This window comes from Esox lucius, chromosome 19, assembly GCF_011004845.1.
Source record: "Esox lucius isolate fEsoLuc1 chromosome 19, fEsoLuc1.pri, whole genome shotgun sequence".
Taxonomy (NCBI): Eukaryota; Metazoa; Chordata; class Actinopteri; order Esociformes; family Esocidae; genus Esox; species Esox lucius.
Window position 1 is genome coordinate 3,248,363 of NC_047587.1, and position 12,297 is coordinate 3,260,659.

The 12,297-nt window shown below is 46.2% G+C and overlaps 3 pseudogenes; all 3 read left to right on the top strand.

The window, feature by feature from the left end:
• The first annotated feature begins 2,013 nt into the window (after positions 1–2,013).
• Positions 2,014–2,219, top strand: LOC114829657 (annotated as a pseudogene).
• A 388-nt stretch (positions 2,220–2,607) lies between these two features.
• On the top strand, positions 2,608–2,716 carry LOC114829655 (annotated as a pseudogene).
• Positions 2,717–5,185: 2,469 nt separating this feature from the next.
• Positions 5,186–5,314, top strand: LOC114829660 (annotated as a pseudogene).
• The last annotated feature ends 6,983 nt before the right edge of the window (positions 5,315–12,297 follow it).

Sequence of the window (12,297 nt, forward strand, 5' to 3'; positions counted from 1 at the left end):
GGTGTGGAGGGAAGAAAATTAAATTGGAATTTACAATTGCACAGGGATATCCTGGCGTACGTAGAGGAGAGGAATCTGTCAGCGATTACTGTAAATGTGGACCAAGAGAAAGCTTTTGACATGGTAAACCACGATTTTATGTTTAGAACTTTGAACAACTTTGGGTTTGGAGAAAATTGTATTAAATGGCTAAACATTCTTTACACAGGGGTTGGGAGTAGGGTAAATGTTAATGGTCATTTAGGAAACTTGGTGAAGCAGTCTCGAGGACTTAGGCAAGGGGACCCTCTCTCTGCTCTCCTTTATGTCTTGTATATTGAACCTTTGGCATGTGCGATTAGGAAAAACCAAGAGATCAGAGGTCTCAGGTTGCCCGGAGGGGAAACCTTGAAAATCTCACAATATGCTGACGACATGGTCTTATATCTGTTAGATGACCGGAGTTTGAGAGACTCCATTAATGTCATGGATGGTTTCTCCCTTGCCTCTGGGTCTAAAATTAATAAGAATAAAACTGAAATCAAATTTGTAGGTCGGTGGAAAGGGAGAACAAACCGTTTGTGTGGGTTGACTGTGTGCAGTGGACCGATGGTAGTGCTTCGGGTGTCTTTTGGGAATGAAATGAAGGATGATTTGGCTAATTGGATAGTTAAAATAAAGGCGGTAAATAGAAGGTTGGGACTGTGGAAAGTCAGGAGGTTATCCTTTAGTGGCAAGGTATTAGTGCTGAAGGCAGACATACTGCCCTCTTTGCTCCACCTTGCTTATGTTTTTCCAGTACCAGTGGGCTTAAGGAAAATGTTCACACGGGCAATGTTTAATTTTTTCTGGGGAGGATACGAGTACATCCGCAGGGATTGGATGTATCAGACTATTGGATGTATCAGACTATTGAAGTTGGTGGGATGGATTTCCCTCATTTCCCTTTGAAACTCAACGCCTTGTTTTACTCCAACATTTGTGGTATTCTCACCTCAATGGGCCTTCACAAATGTGAGATATTACTCAAATTGTGGCTCTCTGCACCTTTAAGATTCCTAGTGAAGTGGGACAATAGCAAGCCAAAAGCAGAGTCTGTCCCCCTGCATTTTAAGAAAATAGTTCAATGGGCAAGTAAAACACCTGTCTGCAAAGATAAGGATAAAGTACTTAACCACAAACAGTTGTATAGTAACCTGATTGAAAGTTTTCGTCCTGCAGACGTTATTCGTATATCTCCTTCCGTTTGGTTGCGTGTGCAAATGAAAGGCTTGGATAACAGACTTAAAGATTTTAATTGGCTTGTCCTACACAAACGTTTTCCGGTACGAGCTACATTATACAATCATAATTTGACACTAAATACTTTTTGCCCCAGGGAAAATTGTTTGGGCATAGAAACAACTGACTCTCAACTGACTCTTATATCTCATTAAAACTAAACTTTGGGAAGCTAGATGTAGTGTGGTCAATGACTCACTCAAGTGGTCATCGACAGGTTTAGTTAATTTTATAAAACAAGAAATTCAGAAGAAAATGCACTTTGAAATTAATAAGTGGGGTAATGAGTCTGTGAAGAACAGATGGAAAGGGATGTATCCTTCATTGTAAATGTCTGTGAATGATTTGTCTGTCTGGTTTATAATGTATACTTTTTGTAAATAGCAATTACACTGTTTTCTGTTCCCCCTGTTTGGGGTGAGGATTACACGGACGCCTGATTGAAGGTGAAGACATGGCTGCTGCACCCACATTCTGGACACTTTATATTTATAACATGGGTATTGTGATTAGGAGCCCATTGGCACCGGTTTACATGCTTAATGACCTGCCCTTTTGGTTTAAAACTAATTTCTGTTTTGAGAACTAACGGTACTCAAAGTGCTTTGTTTTGTGGTATTTCTTTATGTACTGTTGTTTTTTTCCGCTATGGTTTTGTACAATTCTTGGTAATATTCTCTGTTTAGTTTTTTGAAAAAGGGAATTTGCTGAGGGATGTTTCATCTCTTGCCTTAGAGGATATGTTATGCTCAGTTCACCTTTGTGTATGTATGACAATAAAAACGTTCCAAAAAAAAATACAAAAATCTGTTCTTATCAGTTTAATATCTGATACGTCCCCTATCTGGGGACCATATATTAAATTGATTTTTGGAATAGGGAGATGGAATAGGGGCTTGCTCCGTCCACTCCACGCATCGACCTGGTATTGCAGTACCTCCAGGAACGGTGCACCCCCCTCTCTTTGTACAAAAAGTAATACTTGTGATGATTTCTGAAGATCATACCTCAGCTTGGACGCTGGGATAGTTCTTTTATTTAAATAGGGAAAACTAGCTAAGATCCAGGTTTCATTTTACTGTGTGTGGTGCCCTGTATGACAACAAATAAAAACATGAATTCGATTTTAAAACATATATAAAACACGATTAACAAAGGAACTGAAGTGAAACGGTGAGTCACTAGTCTGATGTGTTCTATGTCTCAATTCGCTCATAAAACATGTTATTTCTTGTAGTTATGGGTCTCCGAATAATGTTTACCATCTGTTTGCGCCTGCCTTCATTTATCTTCAACACTTTTGTAAGGTTCATGAACTTTATATAGTTTGCCGAAACGACTTCTTTCGCTTACGGCCATACCAGCCTGAATACGCCCGATCTCGGAAGCTAAGCAGGGTCGGGCCTGGTTAGTACTTGGATGGGAGACCGCCTGGGAATACCAGGTGCTGTAAGCTTTTTCACCACCAGGGTGTGCTCTTCTATCATCAGGCAGACATTGACTTACACCAATGTTCTTTCTGTTTTATCTAACCTTTTGGGATGTTTTAGTCCAGTGGTTCCCAACCTTTTTTCTTGGGGCCCCCCCTATGTACATATTCAACAATCCTTGGACCCCCCCCCCCCCCCAGCTATATATAATATATATATATATTTTTTTTTATTTTTTTATTTTTATTTTTTATGCTATGCACATAAAACACACATAAAATATACAGTGTGTGTAAGTTTATGTTTTAATGACATTTTACATGAATACAGAGGAAATGTTTCTTCAATTTCAAATGTTTCCTTTTAGCCTAATATTTTAATTTTTACACAAAGTAAAACACAGTTGTTTCTTTTTTTTCCAATATTTTGTGTATAAACATGGAATACTGAATGTTATGAACGTAATGTTAAATATGAACGGTAGAATGCTGTACTTACATGCATGCATGCACAGATCCTTTTTTTACAAGGCTAATCATAACGTCAGCTCAAATACATAACGCTAATGTCCACCTTGTGCTTGCATGCCTTTGACTAGTGATGGAATGTCAGGTGTAATGCCAGTGATGGCCAGTCTAAAATCGCTGTGGACTTCCAGTCTGTTGCGTGACTTTGTTTTTATAGCCACAAGGGCACTGAAGGCTGTCTCAGAGAGGTAGGTTGTACTGAAAGGGAGAATGATCTTTGTAATGGCATATTTTGCAAGTTTAGGTGCGACAACAGGTCCCCTGGCTATCCAAAGCTTTTTGAATCCATTCTCCTGGAAGTACTTTTTTGACAGTGAATCAGTCTGTAGTTCAGCGAGCTCATCTTCACCGCCAAGGTATTCGACATCTTCAAGCTTGGATGTGAAGGGATCCATAACCCACGACTCTTTGGATAATGCGGCAACATCCGCAAAGCGGGACTTTAATTCCTCCTGCAGCGAAGTCATGTGACGGCAAAACTCGGCGCGCAAAGACGCACTAACGGTACCCCCAGAATGATGAAGCAGCAGTGGAAAGTGTTGTAAAAGCCCCTGTGACATTTTCCCAGCCCTGTACTCCAGCTTGCGCATAAAAGCATCGATTGTTTCTTTGCACATCAAGATGTTTGACTCAGAGCCTTGCAGTCTCTTGTTGGTCTCATTATAAAGAGTGAATATGTCAGCAAGGTATGCTGTTTTTATCCTTATAATTCCTTATCTTTGCCGATTGTCTCTGGATGCTTCGTTTCCTGATGTCTTTTCATTTTGCTTGGTTTCATGCTGTCGTTTGCAAGTTTTTCACCACAGAAGACACATTCTGGTCGTGACTTGTCTTGGCCTTCAATAAAACCAAAATGTATACAGGTTTCGTCATAGTGTCTAAACTTTTTCTTTGCCTCTGATGAAGAATCACCGCATTTACGTTTCTGTGCCATTTTTCTTCAGTTTTTGCCGTTACGATGACAAGCACATTGAGCAAGTGACGGTGTGTGCGTAAAATTTAAATAATTATTTTTTATTTGAGATACTTTTTTAACTGCCTTTTCTTGGCAATGTAAACATATGATTTTTTAAAAACTTTGAAAAATATTTTTTATATAAAATTATTAGTGGGTTTTATGCATATTTATTCACCTCAAAGCAGATACGCTCCCGCGCACCCCCTGTGAAGTCTGGCGCCCCCCGAGGGGGGCGCGGACCCCAGGTTGGGAACCAGTGTTTTAGTCCATGATGTTCTGACTGTTTCGACTGATTTTGAAAACCATGACAGACTAACAGACAGTATTAGAGTGGGGCTCGTGTTTCTTTTATTTACCACAACAAAACTTTACCCTATTCAATTTAGACTGTAAACTTTGTAGTCCAGTTTTAACACTTCATTTGGATATTATTTTGTTCCATACCTCATATTAATCAGACAATGTCCATTAATATTTTCCTACAGTCTTCCTGCCGTGGAAAGATGTCGATTTTTAAATCAAGTGGACGCTGTGGGGTTAGGGATCAAGTTATTGTTCATAATTCATATAGGTTTGAACACAGAGGGAAGTCAAACCGACGGTCATTCTCGAGTGATTCGGTTCTCTTGTTAACAGTGCTCCTAGGTAAATGTTTTGTATAAAATAATTTATATCTTCAAATATTACCGGTAAATGTAACCAAATGTACTCATTCGTTTTCAAATGTTGCTTTAAATGCGTGTCATTCAACACGATTCCTCTCATTTTCTATTTGAGGACGGATAGCCACGTGACTGATGACCTGGTGTCTTTGGAACCTGCAATTATTTTACGTTGCTACAGTCAAGGGTGATTATTCCCGATGTTCATCAACTCACAATCTACTTCATCAATATATTTTAACAATGGCTTCAAAAGTGTCTGTAAAAAACATTATTTGGTAAAGATCTAACCGCCACGGAAATCGACATGTCCGAGAACGGCACCTTCCTTCCGAACGTTTTACAGGTATCGCTTCTCGGCCGTTTGGCTAAGATCAAGTGTAGTATCTGTTCTTATCTGAGCGAGGAGTGCGGAGCGACGATCAATTACAAGAAGATTGGTGGAACGACTTCATTTCTTTTCTTTGTTGACAACATTGGAACCCAGGGCCTGGTGGTAACACTAAAAGAGCAACGGCTTCGGCCGGTTTACGTTCCACCATGGCAGCACCAACCGGGGCTGGAGCGGCATCTTGGGCCGGGGTACGGAACACCCTGCGCTTCCAATGGAAGGGCTCGGCGGAGTCGGTGGAACCTTGGGGCAGGGAGCAGTTTGGAAGGCTGATGCTCCTAGGGGCATTGAAGCTGGGGACCGGAGATGTCCTCTGCTTGCAGGGGTACGTCCAGGAGCAGGCCTTCGATGTTACCTTCTACCAGGAATCGAAGATGGAGGAGATCCTGAAGAAGGTGGTCGAGGCAGGGCGGGTTCGTCCCTTCAACCTCTTCCAGGTGACGGATCTGTCGAAGAGGAACTTCAGAGTGGTCACTGTCCACATGTACAACCCGTTCGTCCAGGATGACGACGTACGAAGGTTCCTTGGGGAGTACTGCAATGTAAAGGCAGGGCCGAGGTACGTGAAGGATGCCTTAGGATTCTGGACCGGGAGGAGGCAGTTCCAGGCTCTCCTTCGTGAAGATGCGACGGGGAAGGACGGGTTCCTGCACCAACCCGCAATGTTTTCCATCAGGGCGGACCGAGGCACCCTGTACTACGCCCGACAGCCAGAATTCTGCAGGAGGTGCCTAAAGATCGGCCACATTTATGCCAACTGTGGCCTGAGAAAGTGTAAGGTCTTGCGGGTTGGAACAGCACGAGACCAGGGATTGCACTGCCCCGAAGAAGTGCCACCAGTGTGGCTCGGAGGAGCATCTGGTGAGGGAATGTCCGCAGAGACGTAGGACCTACGCCGATGCTGCAGCCGGGGGAGCAGGAGGAGGTGGACATGGAGGCCCATCGACAGAGCAGACGACGGGGGAGGGAAAGAGGAGGAGCCGAAAGGACGAGGCCGGTGACCCTACAAAGGAAAGGGATGATGGAGAGGACCCAAATGAGAATGGCGGGGTCAGAGGTCCGACCACTGAGGGCGAGGGTAGGGGCGAGAAAGCGGTAGCAGCAGCGGGATTGGATGCAGGAGCAGAGATGGCGCAGGAGGTGCCTGAGACCCCTCCAGGGGAGCAGCAAACAAGCTGCAGCATGCTGGTGGAAGGTGCACTCGCTGGTCTGAGAGAGCTGTCGGAGGGCCTGTCTTCTGGGTCGTCATCGGTCCCGCCAGGCCAGGGGAGTATCGGGGAGTTCGTGAGGGCATATGAGATGAGGAAGGGCTGGGAGGAGAGGGCGTTGGTGCGGCGGCTACAAGGGCTTCTAGACCTCGAGTATGCGGCACAGAACTATGGCCTGGAGGTGGATTTGGAGAGAGGGGCCGATCTAAAGGAGCAGCTAAGGGCGGTGCACGAGAGCTGGGCTCGCGCCTACTTGAAGAGGGCCCTCTCCCTGTGGGACGAGACGAGATCTGCTCTGCCGTCTTCTTCAGCTCGGTGAGGGAGAGACAGCAGAAGCGGGTGTTTACGGGTGTGATGCTGGGATCAGGGAGGGTGGTCCGGGAGCCTGGCACGATGGTGGGGGCAGCCACGGACCATTTTAGGAGTTTTTTTGGGGGTAGTGAGGTTGAGGCGGGGACAGGTTTCCTGGACCACCTGACCAGACACGTGCCGGAGGAGATAAGGGAGAGATTGGGGGCGCCCATCTCACTGGCCGAGTTGGAGTCCGCTCTCAAGCGGATGGGCAGGGGGAAGGTCCCTGGAGTCGATGGTCTGAGTTTTATCTCAAATTTTGGGGGGTTCTCGGACCGGTAGTACTAGAGATGGTGAGACCGGTTCTGGAGGCAGGGTCGCCGGTCGGGACCATGTCGGTTGGGGTGTTGTCCCTCCTTTATAAGAGGGGGGATCCCACCAACCTGGACAATTGGCGACCCCTGACGATGCTCTGCTGCGACTACAAGCTTCTGGCTAAGGTGTTAGCAGATAGAATGAGGGAGGCCCTACCATATGTGGTCCACGAGGACCAGACATGTGGTGTGGAAGGGAGGTCCATTCGGTGGAACCTCCAGCTCCTGAGGGACTCAATCGCCTGGGCTGAGGATAGGGGGCTACCATTGATGGTGGCAGCCTTGGACATGGCAAAGGCTTTCGACCGGGTGGATAGGGGATTTTTGTTTCGGGTCATGGAGAGGTTGGGGTTTGGTCACAGGTTTGTGTATTGGGTGAAGGTATTGTATGCGGGGTCCCGTGTGAATGTGAATGGGCACTTGGGGGAGGTGTTTGGGTTGGGGGCGGGTGTCCGGCAGGGTTGCCCGCTTTCAGCTCTGTTGTTTATTTTGTAAATGGAGCCGCTAGCGGCGGCCATAAGGGGGGATGAGGGTGTGGAGGGGATGCTGGTGCCGGGCAGCGGTGGGTTACGGGTAAAGTTGACATGCCGACGATACAACTTTATTCCTGTGCAGGGCAGATGCCTGCTTAGGGCACTGGAGGTCTTCCAGGAGTTCGGTCGGGCGTCGGGCGCAGTGGTGAGCTTAGAGAAGTCCACGGTCAAGTATTTTGGGTGCTGGAAGGACAGAGTGGATGTGCCAGGTGGCTTGGCCCTGTGCAGGGGGCCCGTGAAGGTCCTCGGGATCAGGTTCGAGAGATTCGGCACCGCTGCCCTGAACTGGGAGGAGAGGATCATGCAGATGAAGCTGAAGTTGGGGTTGTGGAGTTCGAGGTCCCTGTCATTCGTGGGCAGGGTCCTGGTCCTCAAGGCAGACGTGTTACCGGGCCTACTACACCTGGCCTATGTGTATCCGCTGCCGGCTTGCTGGAGGAGGGAGGTAGTTAGGGCGGTCTTCCTGTTTGTGTGGGGAGGGGGGCACGAATATGTGGCAAGAGCCCGGATGTATGCCCAGGTGGGGGCCGGGGGAAAGGGGAGTGCCCCATTTCCCTTTAAAGCTGGACGCGGTTTTCGTGGCGTTCCTGTTGGGCGAACTGGCGAGGCCCGTAATTCATCCGTCCGGATACTTCCTGCGGGTATTTTTCTCCTACCAGGCGCAGGCGGTCATGGTGGATTGGTCGAACCTGGGCCTGAGGGCTGAGCAGCTGCCCTGGCACTTCCGGCATGCCGAGGAGTGGCTCAGGGCCCAGGTGGGGGTCGACATAGCCCAGCTCGGCACAGACCACAGACACCTCTATGAGGCGGTGTTGGGGCCGGTGTACGCTCCTCCGGTAGTGGGGCTCCCGGCCACGGTCTGGGAAACAATCCAGATGAAGGGCCTGGATAACGGGCTTAAAGACCTCCACTGGAGGGGGCTGCACAAGAGTTTTCCAGTGCAAAGCCTGTTGCACCGCTGGGGGTTGGCTGGATCGCCGATCTGCCCGAGGCCGACGTGCGGTGCAGAGGAAACGGTGCGGCACGTTTTCTGGGACTGTGCCTTTGCCGGGGTTGTGTGGGGCAGGGCGTAGGGCCTGCTTCGTGCAGTGGACAGCACGTTTGTGCTGACGTGGGCGAGAGCTGAGAGGGGGATAGGAAGGAGGGAGGGGGGCACCAGGGATCGGTTCCTGCTGTGGGTAATCGTCAGCCTAGTTAAGCGGGCCTTGTGGGACTCCAGGACGAGTCTGGTTAGGACAGGGTCGGGGTTGGGGGTGGAAGGGATAGCTAGGACAGTGGAGGGGAGTTTAAAGGGGGAGGATGGAGAGGGAGGTGGCCAAGTGGGGTTTCCATACTCTCAGGGAACGGTGGAAGGGGGGTTTGGGGCTTTATCAGGGAGAGCGCGAGTAGGGGGTGGTCAGGTGGTGGTGTGGTCGAATTTTAGAAAGAAACCTAGAGAGGACCCAGGCTCAGAGGGGTGACCAGTCCTCTTCTGGCTGTGCCGGGTGAGATATTGAGAGTCCAATTAGAATAATAAATACATTTCTCCGGGCTAAATCCAGAGTCTATTTGATTTTAGACTAGGTCAGAAGTATGACCAGGTGGACAAGGACAGGGACAGCAACGGGCCCCCCAAACCAGGTAATCCGCAGGTGTGGACCAGGACCTCATCTCCCCCTAAAATTTTAAACTGGAGGAGACTGAGAAAAGTTAGTAGTACATCCCTTATATCCCCCAGCACAATAATATAGCAGCGTAACACCTTGGAACTGAGACGGGGGGGTCTGGTGACACTGTGGCCCTACCCGGGGGAGGCCCCGAACAGGGCCCAACAGGCAGGAAATCAATCCAACCGCATTGCCAGGCATCAACCTAAGGGACACCCACCAACCGCAACCCCCCTGAATGAGGGCCGAGTATTGCTAGCCGCGTACAGCCCAATTGCACAAGTGCGCAACAGAGAGTCAACAACAAGCCGGTGACTCTTCCCCCGAAAGGCATTGGAGGGAGGGCATCCCAGTGGCGACGAGAGCCCACCTGGCAAGACAGCAAGGGTGGACAGTATCAAGCCTACTGGTCACCTTCACGCCCCCGGGCCAGGCTACACCTAATTATAAACCGTGCTGTAGAGATGAGTTTTTAGTAGACACTTGAAAGTTTGCATTTCTAATCTTAATTGGCAGATCATTCCTCAGGAGTGGAGCTCTATGAGAAAAGGCCCTGCCGCCCAACTGTTTGTTTAGAAATTCTAGGTACAATTAAAAGGCCTGCATCTTGTGATCTAAGGTTACGTGTAGGTATGTATGGCTGGATCATTTCAGCAAGGTAAGTAGGAGCAAGTCCATGTATTGATTTATAGGTTAAGAGTAAAACCTTAAAATCAGCCCTAACCCTAACAGGCAGCCAATGTAAGGACGCCAGGACAGGGGTGATGTGTTCAAATTTTTTTGTTCTAGTTAGGATTCTAGCAGCCGTCTGCAGCACTAATTGAAGTTTATTTATTAATTTGTCTGGATAACCAGAGAGAAGAGCATTGCAGTAATCTAATCTAGAAGTAACGAAAGCATGGATAAATTTTTCTGCATCAGTTTTTGATAGAAAGTTTCTAATTTTTGCAATGAAGATGAAAATAAGCAACTCTTGAGACATATTTTATATGTTCTTCAAAGGAGAGGTCAGGGTCAAGGGTAACGCCAAGGTTTTTTACAGTTTTTTGGGATACGACCATGCAGCCGTCGAGGTTCACAGTGAGATCTGCTAACAACGCTCTTTGTTTTTTGGGTCCTAAAAGGAGCATTTCTGTTTTATTTGAGTTTAAGAGCAAGAAGTTCTCTGTCATCCACTTCCTAATATCTGAAACGCATGCTTCCAAAATAGCTAATTTAGGGGCTTCTCCGTGCTTCATTGAAATATATAACTGTGTGTCATCAGCATAACAGTCAAAATGTATATTGTGATTTCGGATTACATCGCCCAGAGGGAGCATATATAGTGAGAACAATAATGGGCCCAGAACCGAGCCTTGAGGAACTCCAAAGCATACCTTTGACTTGTCAGAGGATATGCCATCCACACTAACGAACTGATATCTTTCAGATAAATAAGATTTAAACCAGGCTAGAACATGTCCACGTAGCCCAATATGGGTTTCCAGTCTCTCTAAGAGAAGGGAGTGATCAATAGTGTCAAAAGCAGCACTAAGATCAAGAAGCAACAGGACGGATGCGGAACCTTTGTCTGAGGCCATTAGAAGGTCATTTGTTACCTTCACGAGTGCAGTCTCAGTACTATGATGGGATCTAAGACCGGACTGGAGTATTTCATAAATGTTTTTTGTCTTTAGGAAGGCATTCAGTTGTTGGGAAACACTTTTTTTTTAAGAGGAACGGGAGGTTCGATATTGGCCTATAATTGTTTAATATGTCGGGATCTAGATTAGATTTTTTTAGAAGAGGCTTAATTTCCGCAAATTTTTGTGAGTTTGGTACGCATCCGGAGGAAAGGGAGCAATTTATTATGTTCAGCATTGGCTGACCTAGCACAGGAAATAACTCCTTAAGTAATTTTGTAGGAATCGGGTCTAGCTGAGAGTTTGTGGGTTTAGAACTCATTACAAATTTTGTAAATGTGTCGAGCGATACGGTATCAAAAAATTCAAGTGTCCCCATTGACACCTGGTCAGGGAGGTTCTGGAAATTTTTTGGACAACTGAGATTTTGAGGACCATAACTATTTAAGGAGTCAGTTATTTGTTTTCTAATGTTGACGATCTTTTCATTAAAGTAGTTCATGTATTCATTACAACTAAAGTGAAGACTCACTTCACTTGCTAAGCCTTGCTTTTTTGTTAACTTTGCAACTGTATCAAAGAGAAATTTTGGATTGTTTTTGTTCGCCTCAATCAGGTTGGAGAAATAAGCTGATCGAGCAGACGTGAGTGATTTTCGGTATTGTAGTGTACTGTTTATCCAGGCTAGTCTAAATACTTCCAACTTGGTGGAGCGCCACTTTCGCTCCAATTTTCTGGAGGCTTGCTTAAGTGCTCTAGTATTGTCTGTGTACCAGGGAGCAAGTTTTTTGTTGCGTATTTCTTTAGTTTTTAGTGGTGCAACTGTGTCTAATGTTTTTCGCAGTATTGAGTTTAGATCCTCGATAAAATCGTTTACAGATTTATTTACTCTGTCGTTAATGAGCGAACTTGTAAGAATATCAAGGAATTTATTTGTAGTCCGAGAATTTATAGTACGGCTTTTGAAACTCATTGTTTGGGGGGCAAGTGGATTTCTTGTTTTAACGGTAAATGTAATAAGACAATGATCCGATAATCCAGGATTTTGGGGGTAAATTATTAGATCTACAATATCTATTTCTCGTGACAGGACTAAATCTAAGGTATGATTGTGGCAATGTGTTGGACCTGAGACATGTTGGATGAAACCCAATGAGTCAATTATGGCTTCAAAGGCTTTTTGAAGAGGATCATTGGAGTTTTCCATATGAATATTGAAATCGCCAAAAATTAGAATACTATCTGCCATGACTACAAGGTTAGACAAGAATTCTGGAAACTCATTGAGGAACAATGTGTATGGCCCGGGGGGCCTATAAATAGTAGCTATGTAAAATGATTTATCAGCCTGGTTAACTTTCATGAGTAAAACTTTGAAAGAATGAAACTGAAATA